The sequence below is a fragment of the Elephantulus edwardii genome, unplaced genomic scaffold, assembly GCF_000299155.1.
Source record: "Elephantulus edwardii isolate Elephantulus edwardi_28Jun2011 unplaced genomic scaffold, EleEdw1.0 scaffold00045, whole genome shotgun sequence".
Lineage (NCBI taxonomy): Eukaryota > Metazoa > Chordata > Mammalia > Macroscelidea > Macroscelididae > Elephantulus > Elephantulus edwardii.
In genome coordinates this window covers 2,132,403-2,141,654 of record NW_006399795.1, presented here as the reverse complement: position 1 = coordinate 2,141,654, position 9,252 = coordinate 2,132,403, and positions in this window count along the sequence as shown.

The window sequence follows — 9,252 nt, the reverse complement described above, 5'->3', positions numbered from 1 at the left end:
AGAAAGTTATGAGTTTCTGAAAGTGAGGAAGAGGACACGGCTTACAGGGGAGGGACCACATGGAATGTGTGAATCTGTCACTGACAGAGTGGTTTGCCAGTTAGCACTTACGAGTGATTTTTTAGCATTGTGTTCAGCCAGGGAGACAGCTGTGCTTTTGAGTGGGAACACATTTGGCCATTGCGTGGTTGAAAATGCTATGGCAAGCTGCCTATGGCACCACAAACTGCAGTGTTTGACTCGTTGAGCAAAGAACCCTTCTGCTCGTAAATCCTCCCGCCTCCAACCCAACTTCTCTGCCAGATCACCCTTCCCAGGGCAGCGTGCCAGGCACGCCCCTCCAGGGCTGGGAGCACTCAGCAGTTCCTGACTGGCTTACACAAGCTCTTCCATGAACTCGCCTGCTCCATCCCCACTGGCCAGTTTCCCTCGAGGCTCCTCATGGAAGCAAAGCCCCAGCCAGCACAGCTAGGACTGTCCTCCAAACACACTAGGTCTTCTCGTCTCATCCCATAGCTTAGGACTCCTGGACTGTAGGGGTCCACCGGTGAAGTAAAATGTCAAGATCAAAAAGACTGTTGTCTATGGCCATAATAATTTCAAATTATTATTACTAAAAGGCATTGCCACACAGAGAAAATAAAGATAGCTTGCACGTGAAGGAGCAGCAATGTGAGTTAAAAATGAAGGTGAACTTGAGTCAAGCCATGGTCTTTTCCAAAGGGTGATCCAACAGAGTGTGGAAATTATAGAACAATATCATTGATTTCACATGCAAGCAAGGTTCTGCTAAAGATTATCCAAAAATGACTGGAACAGCATATCAGCAGAGAACTGCCAGAAGTCCAGACTAGGTTTAGAAGGGGTTGTGGTACTGGGATATTGTAGCTGATGTTAGAAGGATCTTAGCTGAAAGCAGGGAATACCAGAGGAATGTATGTATATCTGTGTTTCATTGACTATACAAACGTGTTTGACTGTGTGGATCATAACAAATTGTGGCTGATTCTGAGAAGAATGGGAATCCCAGAACACGTGATCGTGTTAATGTGAAACCTATACTTGGACCAAAAGGCATTCGTCAGAACAGAGCAAAGAAACACTGCGTGGTTCAAAATTGGGAAAGGTGTGTGCCAGGGTTGTGTCCTATCTCCAGACCTTTTCAACCTGTATGCAGAACAGATTATCCAGGAGGCTGGACTCTATTAGGAGAAATGTGGGGTCAGGATTAGTAGAAGATCCATCAACAATCTGCGTTATGCAGTTGACACAACCCTGTTTGCTGAAACTGAGGAGGACCTGAAGCGCTTGCTGCAGAGGGTCAAGGACTGCAACCTTCAATATGGATTGAGGCTCAATTTCAAGAAGACAAAGATTCTCACCACTGGACCAATTGGCAGCATCAGGATGGATGGTGAAGAGATTGAGATTGTTCATAGCTTTAGTTTGCTTGGCTCCACAGCCAACACTCTTGGCACCAGTAGCCAGGAAATTAAGATGTATTGCGATCGGAAAGTCTGCTGTTAGGGACCTCTCCAAAGTGCTGAAGAGCAATGATGTCTCTCTGGAGACTAAGGTACGTTTGATACAGGCCATGGTCTTCACAATCACCTGTTATGCATCAGAGAGTTGGACAAGGACCAAGGAAGATAGAAGGAGAATTGATGCCTTTGAGCTGTGGTGCTGGAGAAGAGTATTGAGGGTACCATGGACTGGTAAGAAAACAAACAGATTCATCCTGGGAAGGGTTAAACCGGGCTGCTCCTTAGAGGCAAGGATTCTGAGGCTTCGTCTAACATACTTTGGACATGTTGTAAGGAGGGACCGGTCCTTAGAGAGGGACATCATGGTTGGGAGGGTGGAGGGACAGCACAGGAGGGAAGGCCCTCTAAGAGGTGGATTGATTCAGTGACTGGGGTAGTGGGAGTGGGTGTGTCGGAGGACAGTGAGATTGGCACAGGACAGAGCAGGGTTTAGGGCTGGTGTACATAGGGTCGCTTATGAGTCGCAGGTAACCTGGCACATAACAACAACAACAACTGTGCAGCGGAGAACTGGACAATGAAGGAGGATGGTAGAAAAAGAATCAATGCCTCATTGTATAAGACCATTATTGTAGAATGAGTATAAGGATCCAGGAGGGGTGGGAGGGGCTGGAAGCAGAGGGATATGGATGTACAGGGGGAAGAGGAGATTAATCATTGGGTTGTACAATTTGATGGGTTGGGTGTGGGTGGGGGAAATTGAAAGAATTTGTTCAATATTTTATTAGAATTTTGTAAATAAACTGGTGGGGGGGAAAGGGTAAAAAGATTTGGGGGATATATTTGTAAACAAACATGAAAAAGTAGACCTTATTTTAAAAATGTTCTGTGGGTGTACAACAATGAATGAATGGAAATACAAAGTCTCTGTAAACTTTCATTAAAATTAAAAGAAAAAAGAAGAAAACAAACAAAAGAATGTTCTGTGGATGGTAGTGTCTAATACTTTTTATATTTTGGATAGTGATTTCAGGCCCTTTTGTTTTCTTAAAACGAGCAGCTATTTAGTTTCATTTGTAGCATTCCTTTGTCTTTGCACCCATAGTTTTTTGTGCACGCTTTTTGTGATCTGCTTTGCCGGGATTGCGCCTCCAACTTGTTATTCAAATAAATATTTTATTTTAAAAAGCAACTTTAAAAAAAAAATCATGCCTTTAAGTTGTGTTGAAGAGTGCTGAACATCCCTGGGCTTCTAGAAGAACAAACAGATATGTCTTGGAGAAAGTGCAACCAGAGTGCTCCTTAGAGGCAAGGATGGTGACGTTTCATCTCACATACTCTGGGCGTGTTGTTAGGAAGGGCTAATCCTTGCAAATGGGATTCATGCTTGGAAAGGTGGAGGGTCAGCAAAAGAGGAAGAGCTTCAGTGAGATCGATTGACAGCGGTTGGAGCAATGGGGTCAAGTCAGAGCTGACGAGGTTAGCACAGGATAGGACTGGGTTCAGGTTTGTTGTTTATAGTGTCGCTATGAGTCATAGTTGACTCCATGGCATCTATCAGTGACCGTCACATGAAGGACAAAAAGATCATTTCACCTCTCCCAGAGGTGAGTCTACTGCTGTGGGCTCCGAGCAAGCTGGACCCGCTGCCTGTGCTGGAGTGGTGGTTCTCACCATCTAAGAATCATCTGGAATGCTTGTTCAGAAGAGTCTTGGACCTGCGCCTGGATTCTAATTGGATTGGTCTGTGGTGCATCCTGGGGTTAGGCCTGTGTCAGAGGTTGAATTCTGTCCCCCAAAAAGACATGCAGAGAGCTCTGGTGGCTTCGTGTGTAGGGAGTTGCACTGCGAGCCCAAAGGTGGGGCTTCGCTGGGAGAGGGAATCCATCAGCAGCTCCGGGAAGGATGGCTAACCTCTTCCCAAGCAATTTGCAGCCTCTGGAAACTCGCTGAAGGGCCAGCTAGCAGTTAGTTCTGACTTGACAGCAATGGGTTTTTGAGTTCAAAATACGTGTATATATTGATATAACGTGGAAGCCATGTAACTATGTAATGATCTCCCGTGATCCTGAAAAACCACAGTTTGTTTGTTTGTTTTAATTTTATTATTTTTTACTTGTGTACCATCAAATCTGATCTGACTGGTACAGGAGAAGATTGCCCCTCCTTCTCCAGCAGAGAGCATCTGGTGGATTTGAACCACGTATTTCTGGGTTTGCACTACAGTTTCTTACCACTAGACCATCAGAGCTCCCTCAAACCACATAGTTGTAGGAGGAAATGCAGCACTTTTAAGGAAATTTTGAGGTAGAATGATAGGTAATTTATAGCTTCAGAAACTTACTGGGAGGGTGAGCTGTGAGTGGTTCTCACTTGCACCAAGGGGTTTGAGGGTTTTTTAATTGATACTTTAATGAAAGTTTACAGAAAACTTGGAATTTCACTCATTCATTGTTGCACATTTCCCACCCCACCCTATCCCCTAGTTTGCTTCTCTCTTTAAAAATATTTTTCATTGTTGCACAATTTCCTCCCTCCTCCCCCCCAGTCCACTTTGCTATGCACCTCTTATTGTGGACTGTTGTCATGCAAATAATACCAAATCATGTGTTTCTTGAGAGCTTGTTTGGAGGTTCTACAGGGGAGCACTGCTACTCGTATACCCTTGACTGAAGAACGGTCTTCCTTCTATCAGGGAAGGTGGTCCTCTTAACTGAGCGTACAGCTTTGGGAGGGACACACATGGATCAGTGAGGGAGGAGGGGACACCCGCCTAGCCAGTCAGATCAGCCGAATCAACCCGGAAGATAAATGGGGTGACAGATATTGCAGCCAGATTGCCCTCACATCCATAATCATGTATTTATTCTAGACAGTTCTTTCCCTCATCTGTTTCAACGCAGTGTTTATTATTTATCACCCTCATCCCTCATGTCAGTCCTGTTCTACAACAGTGGCACTATGCAGTGTTTGTCCTTTTGTGACTGAGATATTTCACTCAGCATAATGCCCTCCAGGGTCTCCCATTTTGTAGAATATTTTATGAATTGTTTTTCAGTGTTGTGAAATATTCCATTGTGTGAATATACCACAGCTTCTCTATCCATTCATTTGTTGATGGGCACTTGGGTTGCTTTCATCTCTTTGCTACTGTGAACAAAGCAGCAATAAACATGGGTGTGCATATATCTGTTTGGGTGGCAGTTCTGGTTTCTTTAGGGGTGATTTAAAAAAAAAATCTAAGCATAAATTTGTTAATGCCATTAACTAGTAGTATTTCTGTTACAGCAGAATTAGATAACTAAGAATTTTCCATCTGTTGATCCCCCCAAAACTGTTTGTCCTAGTTACATACAACACACTCTCAACCACATCATCATGGAAGTCTTAAATCTTCAAGTCCAAAGTCTATCCGGGGCAAAATTCCTATAAGAATCCAGGGTGTAAGTTGTCAGATTTGGAAGTCCAGTGGTGACATGGGCACCAGGTGGACAGACATTCCATTACAAATGAGAGAAATGAATGAACGGATGGACACAAGCACCAAGCAAGACAAATACCAGTAGAGCAACTTGCATTAGCTCGTAAGGCTTTAAATAATGCTCTGGCTCCAGAGACCATCTAGGCACCGGCTCTGCCTTCCAGCTTCTGGATGTTGGTCATTGTCTCTGTGCTCAGGGTGGAGGTCCCCTGGCTGTGAGCTTCTGCTCTGTCCTCTAGGCCGACACGGAGAGCAACTCAAGACCAGGGGTGGGAGCCGAATGTTTGAAGGGAGAGTTGCGCTGGACTAGGCTTCCAAAGAGAAAGAGAAAAAAACCCTTCTGTTTTGTTAACCCACCGAGTTTGGCTTGTCTGTCAGTTTTAACTGGGGAGCTCTGGTAGCCTAGTGGTAAGGAGTTTCATGGCCAACCCAAAGGTACATAGTTCAAACTCACCAGCTGCTCTGAAGGAGAAAGATGGGCAATCTCCTCGTGTGTGAAAATATACTGGCTATGAGTCAGTTTAAATTCAACATCACATAGCAACAATGTAATAATCTGATACAAGCCTCTGCCTGCTGTAGGACAGGGCTCATTCTCTACTTCTGCTTGACTGGGAGCTCTCCAATGGCAGGGCAACGTCTGCATCAGCCTGGAGTTCCTCATGCGATATCCCACAGCCTGCCCTCAATAACTTAGACATATTCCTAGTTAAAGTATTTAAGAATACAGAAACAACAGAATAATCTTGTGTGTTGATGCTTTGATAGCCAATTTTAGGATTAAAATAAAACTAGAATTCTAAAGAAATAAGCAGAGATTAGGCCAAAGATATAAGAAATGAAATGATGCCATTATTTAGAATGTATGAAAAGTGGAAATTTACATGTTTAATATAGAAAGAAAGTGGGTTAAATGACATTTTAGAAGTTTCATTAGCCCTGAAAACCTATGGAAACCTAAGCCCAAATCCGTGTTGCAATCCCAAAAGCATGCAGTTCGAATCCACCAGCTGCTCTGTGGGAGAAGAGTGGATAATCTCCTCCCATGAGATTTACTGACTCTGTAAACTCACTGGAGGGTCAGCGATGGGTCAATTCTAGCTCAAAAGCACACAACAACAACAACAACAACATACACATAAAAGCTCTGGTGGCCTAGAGGAGCTGCACTGCCAACCTGAAGGCTTGCAGTTCAAATCTACCAGCTGCTCTGTGGGAGAAAGATAGGCAATCTCCTCCCATGTGATCTACTTCCTCCAGAAACCTGCCGGAGGGTCTGCTAGGAGTCTGTTCTGACTCGTCAGTCCCCCACTACCACAACATAAAGGGGCTCTGGTGGCTCAGTGCATTCAGCAGTTGGAGTCCACCAGCAGTTCCATGGGACAAAGATGAAGCATCTCCTCCATGGAGATTTCAGCCTCAGAGCCCCGAAGCTGAGTGGCCAGGAGTTGGAGTGGACCTGACGGCAGTGGGGTTTGGTCTGTACAGGAGTCGCTGTGCAGCACAGATGGCTTTTGTTTACTACACTGGCCAAAAGGTCGGCAGCTACTTCAGGAGAGAGGCCTGCTGGTCTCGTCTGAGATGTCAAGTCCATGGAGAGTGTCAGGAGCAGTTCTCCTCGCACACATGGGGTCACAAGCAGCAGACTTGACTCAGCACTAACAGCTCACACAAGTCAGTTCCAGCTCATGGCAACTCCCCATCAGGTTTCCACGGCTGCAAACTGCCAACAGGAAGAGACTACTTGTCTCCCTCGAGGAACAGCTGGTGGATTTGAACTGCTGGAGTCATAGTCTTTAGGTTAACAGTGCAACACTCTATGACTGCGACCCCAGAGCTCCCCAACAGTTGTTGTTATATGCCATCAAGTCAACGATGACTCACAGATCCTATCCAAAATCACTCTGAACCCTGTCGTGTCTTGAGCCAATTCAGATACATCTGCTCCCATTGTCACAGTGACTCTGTCAATCCACCTCACCCTGGGTCTTCCTCTCCTGTGTTGACCCTCCACCCTTCCAAGCATGATGTTCCTCTCCACTGACTGGTCCCTCGGGGCAACACAGCCCACGCATGTGAGATGGAGCTTCTTTTTTTTTTTTTAATTATTTTTATTTTTATTTTTTTTTGAGATGGAGCTTCTTGATCCTTTCCTCCCAGAAGCCACCTGGTTTCACCCTCCCCAAGACAGACCTGTTTGTTCTCTTGGTGGTCCATGATATGTTCAACACTCTTCTCCTGCACCATAACTCAAAGGCATCTATTCTCTTCTTCTGTCGTTGTTAGTCATTGTACAGCTTTCTTGGGTTAAGGGACGTGTCCTTTCTCAATACCTTTTTAGTCTGTATGAGGAACAGATCATTTGGAAGGCTGGACTCTGAAGAAGGTGGCATCAGGATTGGAGGAAGATTCATCAACAATCTGCATTATGCAGATAACACAACCTTGCTTGCTGACACTAAGGAGGACCTGGAGTGCTTGCTGTAGGTCAAGGCCTGCAATCTTCAACATGGATTGCAACCCAATATCAAGGAAACAAAGATTCTCACCACCAGGCAAATTTGCAACATCATGATGGATGAAGAAGTGATCTCGGTCTAGAGACTAAGGTACACCTGATCTAAGCCATGGTCTCCCCTAACAGAAATGTGTAACAAAAAAATCTGTTCAATCAATGAATTCTCACTCCATCATTACAACAATCTATGTGCTATGACTTTCATCATCTCAAAGAAGAGAAAACAGAGGCTTGGAGAGATTATGGAAGTTGTCTAGATGCACACCCGTTTATGCAGCTTTGTTCAGGATAGCAAGGAGTTGGAAACAACCTAAGTGCCCATCAACAAATGAATGGACAGAGAAGCTGTCCACACAATGGAATACTACGCTGCATTGAAAAACAAGGAACTCATGCAATGATTTTCAAAATGGGTGACCCTGGAGGACATTATGCTGGGTGAAATATCTCAGACACTAAGGGACAAATACTGCATGGTGCCACTGTTGTAAAATGGGACTGACATCGGGGTTGGGGGGAGACTGAGAAAGATGGGTTTAATAATGTATATTGTATTGAAACAGATGAGGGAGAAAAATGTTTAAAAGGGTATGTGATTAGGTATTATTATTATCACAGGAGTCCAGAACAAAGGCTGCATAGTGGAGTGGACCTGGGGGAGGGACTGTAAAACAATGGGGTCCTTTTCTTTTACTTTTCAAAGAGAAGAGTGTACTGGGGGGTTGGGGGGGACAGGGATAAAAGTGCAACAATGAATGAATGAATGGAAATCCAAAGTCTCTGTAAATTTTCATTAAAATTAATAAAAAATAATTAAAAAAGGAAGAGGCATTAAAAAAAAAAGTTGTCTAGAAGGGTCAGAACAAGGATTTGAAGCCAACTTGTTTTGATTCTAGAGGATGAGGTCTTGAAACCTGGATCTAAAGGAAAGAACAGGCAGTTTGAGTTTACCAGTTGCTCCTCAGAAAGAAGTGCAGCCTTCTCTCATGAAGGTTCACAGCTCGGAGACTCAGTGCAAAGTTCACCCCGAGCTGGAACCGACTTGACGGCGTTGGGTTTTGTGGTTCTCCCCCACCCAGTTTAAATATTTAATGAAATTTCAATCCAGATACCAAATTCACTTTTAAAATTATTTTATTATTTTAATGAGATTTTAGTGAAAGTTTATAGAGAACTTGGATTTCCATTCATCCATTTTTCCACATTTTCCTTCCTGTCCCCCCTCCCCCCGCAGTTTGCCTTTTTCTTTGGAAAAAATAATTCTTTCATTAGACTCCACACCCCAGACTCCTACTTTGGACTCTTGTCATACCAACAATACCTAATCATGTATTTCTTTTAGACAGTTCTATTGTTTGTTTCAATGCTGTGTACATTATTTATCTCCTCTTTTCTTAGTTTCCCACCAACCCCTATGTCAGTCCTGTTTTAGAAGTGGCACAATGCAGTATTTGTCTTTTTGTGACTGAGATATTTCACTCAGTATAATGTCCTCCAGGGTCATCCATTTTGTATAATATTGGAGGAGTTCCTTGTTTTTCAATGCAGCATAGTATTCCATTCATTTGTTGATGGGCACCTGGGTTGTTTCCAACTCCTTGCTAAATATGGGTGTGCATATATCTGCTTGGATGGCAGTTATGGTCTCTTTGGGGTATATTTCCAGTAATGGAAAAAGGCTCAATGTCAAGAAGACAAAGATTCTCACCACTGGACCAATTGGCAGCAACAGGATGGATGGTGAAGAGATTGAGATTGTACACAGCTTT